The sequence below is a fragment of the Carassius auratus genome, chromosome 2, assembly GCF_003368295.1.
Source record: "Carassius auratus strain Wakin chromosome 2, ASM336829v1, whole genome shotgun sequence".
Lineage (NCBI taxonomy): Eukaryota > Metazoa > Chordata > Actinopteri > Cypriniformes > Cyprinidae > Carassius > Carassius auratus.
Genome location: NC_039244.1, coordinates 13,826,783 through 13,840,018, shown reverse-complemented (window position 1 = coordinate 13,840,018; position 13,236 = coordinate 13,826,783). Strand labels below are relative to the sequence as shown.

The 13,236-nt window shown below is 40.5% G+C and overlaps 1 long non-coding RNA gene across 1 annotated transcript; it reads left to right on the top strand.

Moving 5' to 3' along the window:
* Positions 1-11,310: 11,310 nt before the first annotated feature.
* On the top strand, positions 11,311-12,491 carry LOC113116600 (uncharacterized). The gene is made up of 3 exons (XR_003294051.1): positions 11,311-11,553; positions 12,161-12,318; positions 12,446-12,491. It is a non-coding gene; the product is annotated as an uncharacterized LOC113116600 (long non-coding RNA).
* The last annotated feature ends 745 nt before the right edge of the window (positions 12,492-13,236 follow it).

The window sequence follows — 13,236 nt, the reverse complement described above, 5'->3', positions numbered from 1 at the left end:
ACATTTGCAGTGTAATGGAGCAAAAGCTACAATATGCCAAATTATGTAACATGTTATGGTACTTCACAACAGGACTGAGCAAAATTTTGAATCTAAGAACTAAATTATTTTCATTATATGAGGTGAAATACAAAGTGAATTGGCCACACAGGAAGTAAAATTAGAATTACATCTAATATATTTTTTGTGTGTTCTGCAGAAAGAAAAGCCAGTCATGCAGATTTTGAACGAAAAGAAGGTGAGTAAATGATGATAGAATATACAGTCATAATCCTTCTCAAGACATTTATAATGTTACAAAAGGTATCTGTTTTTTTTAAAAAGTGCTATTTTAAACTTTCTATTAAATCATAGAATCCTGAAAAAGAAATCAAGCAGCGCAACTCTTTTGAACATAACAATAAAAATATGAAATGGTACATGAATGTAACGGATCACTCGGGAAGCTGAGGAGTAACAGATAAAGATGTTTATTATCACAGACACAAGTAGAGGAGCAGGAAGTGAGGGATGAGTGAATGGAAGGATCCGTGCAGGCTGGGTGAAGACGTCTTGGAGTGAAGGTGAAACACACACATGCACACTGGGGATCTGGGTCTTCGGAGAATCGCTGGAGAGAGTAGGAGTTAGTCCATATAGTAAGCATACAGGAATGACCTTGTCGCGAACGTGACCAGACAATGACTGAGTGGGTGTGTGTGGCTTTTATGGTGCTGAGGTGATTGGGTGGTGATGCAGATCAGGTGGATGTGATTTAGAATTCCGGTGAGGGTGTGCGTCGTGATTGTGTGGAGGTGGAACATGGAGTGTTTGTAACAGTAACCCCCTCCCCTCGGCCGCTCCTGAGGACGTGGTGGACGTCCTCTTCCACTGGGAGCAGGTCGGTCAGGATGATTGGAGTGGAAGGTATCGAGTAAGGTAGGATCCGGGATGTCGTTCCGTGGGACCCAGGAACGTTGCTCTGGACTGTATCCTTCCCAGTCCACTAGATATTCAAGTTGTCCACCACGCCGCCAGGAGTCCAAGATGTCATGGACTGTGTAGGCTGCGCTGTCATCTAGGAGGAGAGGAGGGGGGGGGGCTTCGGCTTCGCCAGGTTCTGTGGAGGGAGAGACAGAAGGATGGTGAGGTTTCAGAAGGGACACATGGAATGTGGGGTGAATCCGGTACTCAGGGGGTAGCTGGAGTTTGTAAGTGACCGGATTGATCTGCTGGATGATGGTGAATGGGCCAATGAATCTGGGACTGAGCTTGCAGCAGGGTAGATGCAAGCGGATGTCCCAGGTGGACAGCCAGACCTTCTGACTGGGTTGGTAATTCGTGGCCTCAGATTGGCGAAGGTCGGCTGTCGTTCTCCGTCTGTGCAGTGCCTGCTGAAGTTGATGATGTGCCGCGTCCCAGACCCTCTCGCTCTCCTGGAACCAGTAGTCGATGGCGGGGACATCCAAGGGTTCACCTGACCAGGGGAATAGAGGTGGTTGGTAGCCGGAGTCCGGTGGTGGGTTGACGGAGTTTTGTGTGTACTCGGCCCACCCCAGGAATTGGTTCCAGGAGTTCTGGTGGCCATGACAGAAGGTACGGAAGCGTCCAATCTCCTGAACCTTCCTTTCCGTCTGCCCGTTTGACTGAGGATGGTACCCAGAAGATAGGCTGATGGCCACACCTAGAATAACGCCCAGCGAGCTTGTCTAGGGTTGAGTCTTTTGGCTACTCAAAGATACTCTAGGTTCTTATGTTCAGTGAGGACCAGAAAGGGATGTTTGGCTCCCTCTAGCCAATGCCTCCATTCCTCCAAAGCTAGTTTGATGGCCAACAGCTCCCGATTGTCTATGTTGTGGTTAACCTCCGCCGGGTTGAGTTTCCGGGAGAAGGCAGCACATGAATGGAGGCGGCTGGGGTTCCCCTGCTCTTGAGACAAGACCGCTTCCACTCCGGTGGTTGAGGCATCAACTTTTACAACGAAGGGTCGATCGGGATTGGGATGGACCAGGAGTGGGGCGGTCGTAAAGGCTTCCTTCAGGGTTTGGAAGGCTTCAGTGGCAGCAGGAGTCCAGGAGAGAGACTTAGGTTTATTGTGGAGGAGACTGGTGAGAGGACTGTCATGGTACTGAAGTTGCGTATAAACCGTCTGTAGAAATTGGCAAAGCCTAGGAACCGCTTTTACTCCTTGATGGTGGTCGGAGTGGGCCAATCCTTGACTGCGTTTACCTTCCCCTCTTCCATCCGGATGCCACTGCTACTGATGTTATAGCCAAGGAACTGCACTGAGGGCTGATGGAAGGAACATTTTTCAGCCTTGAGGTAGAGCTGGTAGGCCCTCAGGCGTAGCAGGACTTCCGCAACGTGGTGTTGATGTTTTGCCAGACTCCGGGAGTAGATGAGGATATCATCGATATAGACCAAGACGAATTTGTGGAGGAACTCCCGGAGCACCTCGTGGATGAAATCCTGGAATACGGAGGGGTCGTTAACAAGTCCATACGGCATGACACAATATTCGTAATGGCCAGTAGGGGTGATGAAGGCGGTCTTCCACTCGTCCCCCTCAAGTATCCGGATGAGGTTGTAGGCGCTGCAGAGGTCTGACTTGGTGAACACAGTGGCACCATGGTAATGTTCCAAGGCAGCTGGGACGAGGGGAAGTGGATATCTGAATTTAACAGTAATATTATTGAGAGTCCGGTAATCTATAAGTGGTCTCAAACCTCTGTCCTTCTTCTCCACTAAGAAAAAGCTCGATGCAGCAGGGGAGTTCGATGGATGAATATAACCCTGGGTCAGCGCCTCCTTGATGTAATCCTCCATGGCCTTCTCCTCAGGAATGGATAGGGGATATATCCTTCCCTTTGGCACTGGTTCACCCGGCAGCAGATCTATTGCACAGTCCCACGGCCGGTGTGGAGGCAGCTTGGAGGCCCGTTTGGGGCAGAAGACGTCACTGAAGGGGGTGTAGCAGTGAGGGATTGTGATGGACTGGTTTTCCATTGGGCTCTCTATGGATGTGGAATAGGAATTCCATAGGAATAGGACTGGAAGAGGTTCAGGGGAAGGTGTGACTGGTACTGGACAAAAAGAGATACATGACTTGAAACAGGCCTCGCCCCTTTTCAGGATCTCGCCTGTTTTCCAGGAAATAACGGGGTTGTGCTGCTCCAGCCACGGATGCCATAGAATCCTGTCAGTGGTGGATTCCTCCAGAACCAGCAGATGGATTTCCTCATGGTGGAGTAGTCCGGTTTGGTGGGATATGGGGCCCACACTATGGCACACGCACCTCCTGCTTAGCGGCTTGCCGGTGATAGTGTGGACCTGGTAGGCTGACGGCATTGCCGTGGTAGGGAGCTTGAGCTGATGGCAGAGGGCGCCGGAGATGAAGTTGCCAGCTGACCCAGAATCGAGGAGGGCAGAAACTGGAAGAGATATGTCAGTGGCAGTAAGTGTCACAACAGTGGTGAGTGGTTTCATTTGGTATATTGAAGGGAGAATGGCACTCACCATGGGGCGAGGAGGACGGACGGGGCATACAGCTATGGCATGCCCCGGGTCAGCACAGTAGAGGCACAGATTCTTGGCCAGCCGTCTTTGTCGCTCCGCCATTGTAAGGCAGTAGGAATCGAGGATCATGGGTTCGTTAGCTGGTTCTGGGGCGCTGACGGCCTCTGGTCGGCAGAGTGGTGTGGAGGAATGCACCTGGCCCTGGTGCTCTTCTAAGCACGACTTCATACGAGTGGCGGAGCGAATGGACAGCTGGATGAATCGTTCAAGCCTGATGGTGTCCTCGTATGCAGCGAGATGCAACTGCACTCGAGGTTCCAATCCCTGATGGTAGGTAGTCAGTAAAGCCTGTTCGTTCCATTCCCTGGTGGCCGCTAAAGTCCTAAACTGAAGGGCATATTCATTGACAGACATTTTTCCCAGTTTTAGATTATACAGCTTCCCACCAATGGAAGAGTCCCAAGCTGGTCTGCCGAAAACTTCACGGAAATGGTCAATGAAGCTAGAATAAGACTGGATAACTGGGTTATTTTGAGTCCATATAGAAGCTGCCCACAGTAGTGCTTTACTCTGCAGCTGGGAAATAACAAAGGCAACCTTCGATCGCTCAGTGGGGTATAAGTGCGGTTGGATCTCCAGGACCAGCGAACATTGTAGGAGGAAACCGATGCATTCCTCCGCCGAACCAGAGTAGGGCGCCGGCCTGGCCATGGGACTGGCAGGAACTGCCAGTGAGGAAGTGTTGACATGGTCGGCGGAAATGCTCGCTGGTGTTGGGGATGCAGGTGTAGCCATGAGTGTTCGTCGGAGTGCATCAACCAGATCTTGAAAGGGGTCCGTGAGGCTCATGCTTGTGCCTGGCGATGCTGGTCCGGTCATCTGTTACGGATCACTCGGGAAGCTGAGGAGTAACAGATAAAGATGTTTATTATCACAGACACAAGCAGAGGAGCAGGTAGTGAGGGATGAGTGAATGGAAGGATCCGTGCAGGCTGGGTGAAGACGTCTTGGAGTGAAGGTGAAACACACACACGCACACTGGGGATCTGGGTCTTCGGAGAATCGCTGGAGAGAGTAGAAGAGGAGTTAGTCCTTATAGTAAGCATACAGGAATGACCTTGTTGCAAACGTGACCGGACAATGTGTGGCTTTTATGGTGCTGAGCTGATTGGGTGATGATGCAGATCAGGTGGATGTGATTTAGAATTCCGGTGAGGGTGTGCGTTGTGATTGCATGAAGGTGGAACCTGGAGTGTTTATAACAATGAGAACCAAATCAGCATTTTAAAATGATTTCTAAAGGATTATTTGACACTAAAAACTGGAGTAATGGCTGCTTAAAATTCAGCTTCGTTATCAAATGAATTAATTACATTGAAAAAAAATGTACACAGTATTATTGTTTTACTGTACTTCTGATCAAATATGATAAATGCCCTGGTGAACATAACTTTAAAACAACAACTAAATTTTACTCCAAACATTTTGTAATAATAAAGCAATCACCTAATTGACAAAATTCTGCATCCTAATGCCTTTGCATTGTTTTGTACTGATACTGGAAAAGAAATAGAAAATAGAAAAGCCTCATCACAGGCCTTGGTATAGTATCCGGGGATATGGTGGCAGGCCTGGGTGCTGATGATTCTCACAAACAGAGATTATCAGGAGATGTCACTATTGCAGCAGATTCCCAGCCAACTTAATGTTTTCACCAGAGACACCTTTCAACACCTTGTCATGTTCCTGTCACTGCAGAGCAGAGGTAATGACGTTTATTATGGCTAAACTCTTGGATCTGTTGCTTGTGATTATATTTTATATACAGATATTACTAAAATTGTACATCCTTCTGACTTGACTCTTAAGCAGGTAATGTTTTAAAATTAATCTTTAAACATTTAAAAAATTTAATAAAAATTTTACAATAACATTTTACAATAAGTTTAAAGCATTTTAAAACCTTTTTTATGTCTTATTTTTTATAATTTATGAATATACTTGTTAGTTTAAATGTTATTAATGTTTTAGTATATGAAGAATTTAAAATGACCAAGATATTAAATATTATACATCACTATAGTCAAGTCAAGTCAACTTTATTTGTACAGCACTTTATACAGCACTGATTGTCTCAAAGCAGTTTAACAGTGTCAAACAGGAAAACTGTTTGTCGAAAATGAAAGAAAACAATATTAAAAAATCAGTTAATTGATGAAATATAGTAATTAATATATAGTAATTAATGAATAATTATAAAAATTATAAACTCATTATTAGCTAAATTAAATGAGTACATATTAACTATTTTATTAACTTATGTTTATCTATTCAACCTTAAGTTTTACTTAAAAGATATAGAAAAAAAAATAGGCCTACCTATGTTTTCTTAAAAGGAGTCATAACATAAGCACATCCATCATTCTGGCTTCAACAACAGACAGCTGTGATAAAAGTAGTTATTGAAAGGTTTCTGACAGCATTAAGCAGGGGATAACTAGGTGCTAGATGTAACATACATTTGGTGGCTAATAGCCATAGGAGTATTCTGCATTCTTGAGAAGTCTCACGGTCACACCATTCCTTGAACGGCACACAGACACAATAGACTACTACTGTGGCTGTCAAACAATCCTAATATTTATTTCCAAACAAAAAGTAACAGGATAACAGGTTGTCATAACAAATGTTGACCCCCACATCGCACCGCCACTTAATAAACAGGATGTATGAGAGCACAAAGAGCAGAGCTCGAATAGTGTGAATGTCTCTTATTAGCACGTTGCCAGAACTCTTAAAAAAGATCTACATCAAGTAATGAAAAGTGGAATCTGAGGTCAACTTTTAGCAGTTAGGTAGGCACACCAAATATATACTCAATTTGTTCCTCTTTTAAACATATAAGATACTGATATAGCTACATTACATATAGTTAGATATACTAATGTAATAGAAGTGACCTTAGTGCAACCCAGTTTTATTTAGCTTTGATTCAGGATTGTCAATACTATTTTTAATGTACCAAATCAAAACATCTCTTTTATTGGATCCTTTCATCTCGCAAGTTTAGTATTTGAGACAATGCCTTTAAGAGCCTCGTGGCTTGATTGTACGATGCTTGGCATGATGCATGTCATTGCGTCTGTATCATCTCTGTACTGGATGGATTTAGCAGTTAATTCAGCCCAGTGGCGGGACGAAGCATACCCAGTCGTGCAGCTGCCCTGGATGTCAGTCAAAGCTTTAGCAGAAGATTAATGATAAGTGCCAGAGGTGACTGTGCTCTTCAGTCAAGAGAACAGACAGCACATTTTATCTGGCTATCTTAAGTAACTATTAAAAGGTTAGATGCAGTTATTAAGCAAAATTGCCTCCAGTCATCCAGTTAATGATGTAAGCCTGGAGATTTGCAACATAAATAGTGATCAACTGTGAGCATTTACTATGAAAACAGGCCAATTAGAACTATTATTGTAATGATGCAAATGTTGTCTGTGTATTGATTCTAAAAAGTTCACAAGTCAAGAGTATTCTTCAAAGGCAATGGAGGTCAAATTAATTTTTAATGTGTCTTTAATTGGTCATTTATTAGCATTAAAATGTTGATTAGTTGTTTCATACTGTAGAGCAGGAGGATGTTTTAAAAAGGTAGGCTATTATTGTGTAGCTATTTAAAAACATAAAGACAGCTGATAAACCACAGACATGCTTTGCATTCTATGAGAATGACACTGTGACTCCAGTCATTCCCAAGAGCCCATTTTAAGAGTCAATGCACACCTGGGGTGTATTTCTACAGGAATTATCATTTGTAAATGGCATTTCTAGCCTTAAAACAGTATAAAATAATAATAAATCAGTTTACACAGTGATTCATTCAATGATTATGTTTAAGATGTATTGTTCTAGCTCTAGCAATAACCTTTTGGTTTATATGCCTTGGTGTAACCCAAAAGAAATAAGCCATGCAGTTAAATCCTGAAAGTAAATACATTTTATAAATTATCCCATTGAAACAAAAATATAAATAAAAACATGTTCCTCATGTGCAAGCATAAAGTGTCTGAATGAATACATTTACTGTTCTTGTCAGATCACACAGATGACGAATACAAGCACAAACGTACATGCAAATGGATTTTATTATGTGAATGAATTTATATGGTGAAATGTATTATATGGAACATGGAGTAGTAGGCTATCACATTTGTATTGTTATAAACAACAACAACAAAATTAAAAATCACAGAAGATGAGCATCCATATGTGAAAAAAAAAAACTTTCTTGAAAAACATTCTGCTTTTATAAAGTGCAATTTTACAAATTGAACAGGATCCCCATGAAACATTAATTCAAGAACCAGGGGGCGTCACTGGATAAGATTATAGTTGAAGAGAGCTAGTTTTAAACGTATTTGAAGCGCCCCCTTCTGGTAAACATCTGTACCCACTGAACACAAGCTGTATAATGGGTAGCCATGACTCATCGAGCACAGATACACTGTAGTAAATCTGTCTTACAAAAAAAAAATGCGTGTGTGTGTGTGTGTGTGTGTGTGTGTGTGTGTGTGTGTGTGTGTGTACTTGTTTTTCTATTCTGGTGGGGACTTAAACCTGAATACACACAGACTCACGTGTCATGGTGGGGACCTAAATTGAGGTCCCCACGGGTAAACAAGCTAATAAATTATACAGAATGAAGTTTCTTGAAAATCTAAAAATGCAGAAAGTTTCCTGTGAGGGTTAGGTTTAGGTGTAGGGTTGGTGTAGGGCGATAGAAAATACGGTCTGTACAGAATAAAAACCATTATGCCTATGGAGAGTCCCCACAAGGATAGCTGACCAGACAAGTGTGTGTGCGTGTGTGTTTAGCTTGTGAGAGACAAGTGTCCTCACTTATGTGAAATACTAATGAGGACATGACAAAACACGTTTTTTTTTTTTTTTTTTAATATAGTGTTTTGTACGTGTTTCTGTGATTGGTAGGTTTATGGGTCAGGTTTGTGTTAGGGGATAGAAAATATTATAACCCGATATAAAATCAATGGAAATCTATGCAATGTCCTATACTGAAAAAATGTCTGTTAACATCTTTTAATAAACACTGATATTCTAGCCAAGAATGTTTTATTAATCCTACAGATATCATTAACCTACTGATATCAAGTGATCATCAGGTTAAAGTTGTGTAGTTAATGCATTATTAAATGGGTCAAATTTCTTCAGAAACATAAATTGTATGGACATGTATATATTTACAACATAATTGTGCGAGCTTTGAATAATTACAGATTTAGTCAGGGTAGCGTATTTTTAACAGGAATTAAATCAAAACTTGAGAGGAATCTTTAGAAATGACTTTCAGTAGCCGTCTATCCCTCACAGCCTCGTTTTCATTCAAGTAAAATTTAATTATGGCATCTGATCTGACTAAGGCCTATAGGTTGCTTTTCCTTTTAATACAAAGTTCCACAATCTCCATCTAAACATGAGCTAAAAATACTATATGATCACATTAACCCCTTTAACTGAGGAGTTATAGATGTGTCTTGCCTTTTAGAAGTAGAACAATAGGACAGGGATATATTTATTTACAGGAATACTTCACGTACACATTACATGCTCAAAAACACATAACAAAGGCACTATATTTATCTTAATATGAGCTAATTAAAGACAGCAGGGAGAGAGAGCAGATGGGTGTTTGAAAAAAATAATGTAGTTGGTGCAGACAGCGGAGACCGTAGAGGGACTCTGTGATTGATAGAGACAGGCAGCACCAACAGCTGAATCTACGGAGAAAGATGCAAAGAGGAAAACAAAAGATACAGTACAAAGGTTAGGCTAAATATGGCTGAATTGAAAAGCACCCCAGTAACTGTAGTGACATTTATACAGCAGTAAACCACTGATATTTTAAGAAAACTACTTTCTGCTCATTCACTGAAAAGAGTACCAAAATGTGTTATAATCGAGAGGTTTAAGATTTAATGAAATTTAAACTAGCTGTTGGGAACATACATGCACATTTGTCATTTTTGTCAAGGTTTTTTGAGAAGCATTCATTTGGTCCATCAGTTGCAAGGTGTTTTCACACAGAACTAATTGCAACATGAAACCCGCAGAAGGCAACAACATTTATTTTTCTGTTCTGTGGGGTTGGGCAGCGAGTGGGCCATGTGGAAGATGCAGTAGACCCTCTGTTAGAACAGTTAGTACCCACAGATACAAAGAACATGGACATCAGGAATGAATAGGATTTTCTTTTCTTAGATGCAAGGAGTAAACGGAGGTTATTTCCTGCAAGAGCATAAAGCAGGGAGAGCAGATCCCAGAAAGATAAAGTTCAGAGGAGAGCTAGGCCATGAAAATCTCTTGAAAGTTAAAGGACACACGGTGTAAGAAGAGGAAACTACTAAAGAAGCACATGCCATTTTGTACCTGGATTAAATATGACTGTAACCGTGATTACAGAAGCATATCTACAGCATGCATTGCCAGAAAAGTGAATCCAGTGAACAAGAACATTCTGAACTAACTGAACTAACTGAAAAATACATTTGCTTTACTCATTGGACAAGTTTACACGAATTGTGTATTTTGTTTTACATCAGGCAAATTTAACAATACATTACAGCTGTCACTGAGGAAGATTTGTTGGATTCTGAAAGAAAATGGACTTTAAGAACCACCAATCCATATTATCTTAAGTTCACTTGTATGGTTAAGGAAACTTTATCATTACTGGTCATTAGTGACCTGTCAGCTGGACTTCTTGGCAATACATCATTTCAACATCATTTTCATTTGATGCTGTCAGCATTGTTTTTATTTAGGCCCCTCCTGAACCTATGGGTTTCCCATTATGGTGACTTTGCAAAGAGGACGCATTTTCTCTACAGGTAAACTGCAAAAATGCAAATCTGTACAAATGAATATTCACACCAGTACCACACCAGTACTGTTGTTCTGCGGCCTTGTTCTACAGGTTATCACAAGGTATAGACATACAGTGCATGCCATTGTTAAGTCTGTCCCTCACAGTGTCATTTTCATCCATGTTAAATTCACAATGGGGTCTAAACTGATTCAGTTTTATAGCGTTCCTGACTAAATCTATGTTTTTGAATTAATCAGTTGAATGAATGATACAATAACTCGCTTATATAGATTTAGGGTGCATCCAAATATTCCTACTTTCCTACAAAATAGTAGGCGAAAAACAGAATATGAAAAGAGTATTACGTCTGTATTTAATTTGAAGTATAATTACTTTTTACCATTAACCCTCTAGTTTTGTTCATTTGGGAGTCACACTTTTGTTGTTTGCGGACAAAAGTGACCAGATACCTAAAATGATTTTATTAATTTTTTTCAGTGAAATCAATGTAATATATTTCTGTTTGATAATGTTTTCTTTTTATTTTGTATTTTTAGAAAATTTCATTGTAAAATTTAATATTTATGCAATAACGGTGATCAATTTATCCCTAATATTTTTCTATTACTTTTTAATCATGGCAGTATTTCATGTCAAGAAAGAGACAATGCCTTTAAAATCCAATTTTTGAAGGCAGATTAACTCCATTTGGTTTGAGTAAAACATCTGAAATTCTATGGTCTAGCCACTAGATTCCAGTAGAGCTCTATATAAAAGCCTTATAAATTCTCTAGTTGTTTTAGACATAAATTATTATTTTTTGATTCAGGATGCACCTTTTTTTCTGCATCCGTGAATGATTTGTAGATTGTACACAAAAAAATATCTCTGTATTTTTGCTTATTTTCCAGTTGTTTCCAATGGCATTCATTTTTGACCACAAACAACACAACTGTGCAGCAGGGGTTCAGATAAAAAATCGGCAGCTGGCAGCAGGAAGTGGCTGCCATTGACAGCCGGAAGGCAGTAACTGACAGCCGGAAGACAGTAACTGGCAGCCGGATGGTAGGCGGGACCTGCCGATCGGTGGGAGCCAATCAGTATCGACCAACGTGGGCGCAACCAATCAGATATAACTGCACCCAAACGCTTCAGTAATGGTTGCGATTGATCAAACGGTAAGTTCAGAAATTGGTCATCGGAGTAATTAATGTTTTTGTGCGTTGTAAGTTTGATTTTAATTGTTATTTTGGTGAACGACTTGGTAGACTTGGTGCCTACTTTGGTTTAATTGTTCAATGAAACCTAATTAGTGGTAGCAACGTTGTTTGTGTACCTTGTTTGGGGCCTACCGTTTGACGTACCATTAAATATTAACGTTTGTTAGCGTGTTAACAGTCTATTGAATAATATAAAAGAATGTTGTTTGACTGGAATGATAGAAGATAAATGTGCAACACTAACCATATATTTTTGCATGTTAAGTCTTTCAGGAGATTGTGTGATATACATTAACTTAAGAGTTCTTAAAAGAAGAATCCCTTTTTTTTTACACTATTGAGGTGTGTTTTCTCTAATACTATGCATGTGCAGAACTGTTCTGTGTACCAGTTGAAGTTGTAAGCATAGTTTTTTACTATAATTTTTACATTGAAGTAGCTTTTGTAAACATACATTTAGAAAAAAAAAAAAAAAAACATTACTGATGTGCATCTTGAGACAAAACCATGGCATTGACACCTTTTTTTTTTTTTTTTTTTTTTTTTTTTTTGTAATACCCAATAGTTGCCAGATGCTGTACTGTTGGAAATTCTTCTTTACATGATCCTGGAGAAGGGTGATGCTACATTAAGTCTGTCTTTGGTTTGTTCCAAATTCAGATGTCTGCTGTACTGTATACAGACTCCTTTCGAAAGAGGGCACAATCCAGCTGGCTTGACTGAGTATTTTCTTTTACATATTTGATTAGAGGTTTAAAAAGGTGCCATAACATTAAATTTCTCAGTTGCCATGTCTGAATGTTTATCTTTGTAATAATGCTGTTTTCATGCTCCTCATCTCAATATACAGGTGGAACAAAATGGAGAACATGTCTAAGCCATGTCAGGAATTCAACAAAATGTACACCCTGCAGACACTGCGACGAGGTTTACAACAACTGCTTACCAGGTGTGCAAATTATGCATGAAAATGTAATCACTTCTCTGTACATGATGACAAGACGCAATGGGAATAATCATTAATATGGCTGTGCATGCATGTCTACTGTTAATAAAGCAATTTAGGTATTAATGTCACCATTTTCTTATGAATAATAAAATGCAGCAGCTAGAGTTCTTCCTAGAATCAGGAAGTATGACCGGATTAGCCCAGTTCTGTAAACCCTGTACTGGCTCCCTATCAAACATCGTATAGATATTAACATCTTCAATTATATTAATCTGTTTCTTTTTTATTCGGAGGTCACTCCAGTCACCCGGATCCAGTACGTATCCAGACCAGATGGTGGATCAGCACCTAGAGAGGACCTCTACTGCCCTGAAAGACAGCGGAGACCAGGACAACTAGAGCCCCAGATACAGATCTCCTGTAAAGACCTTGTTTTTTCTTCATTTTGTCACCGGTGGAGTTTTGGTTCCTTGTCGCCTCTGGCTTGCTTCGTTGTGGTCACTTCATTTACAGCGATATCATTGACATGATTCCACAGATACTATTTAAACTGAACTGAGCTGAATGATGACATCACTGAATTCAATGATAAACTGCCTTTTAAACTGACTACAAACTGAGTTTACTAATGTCCTTCTGCATTATTGACTGACACACTATTTTCCTATTTAATACTGTATAGTTGCTTTGCT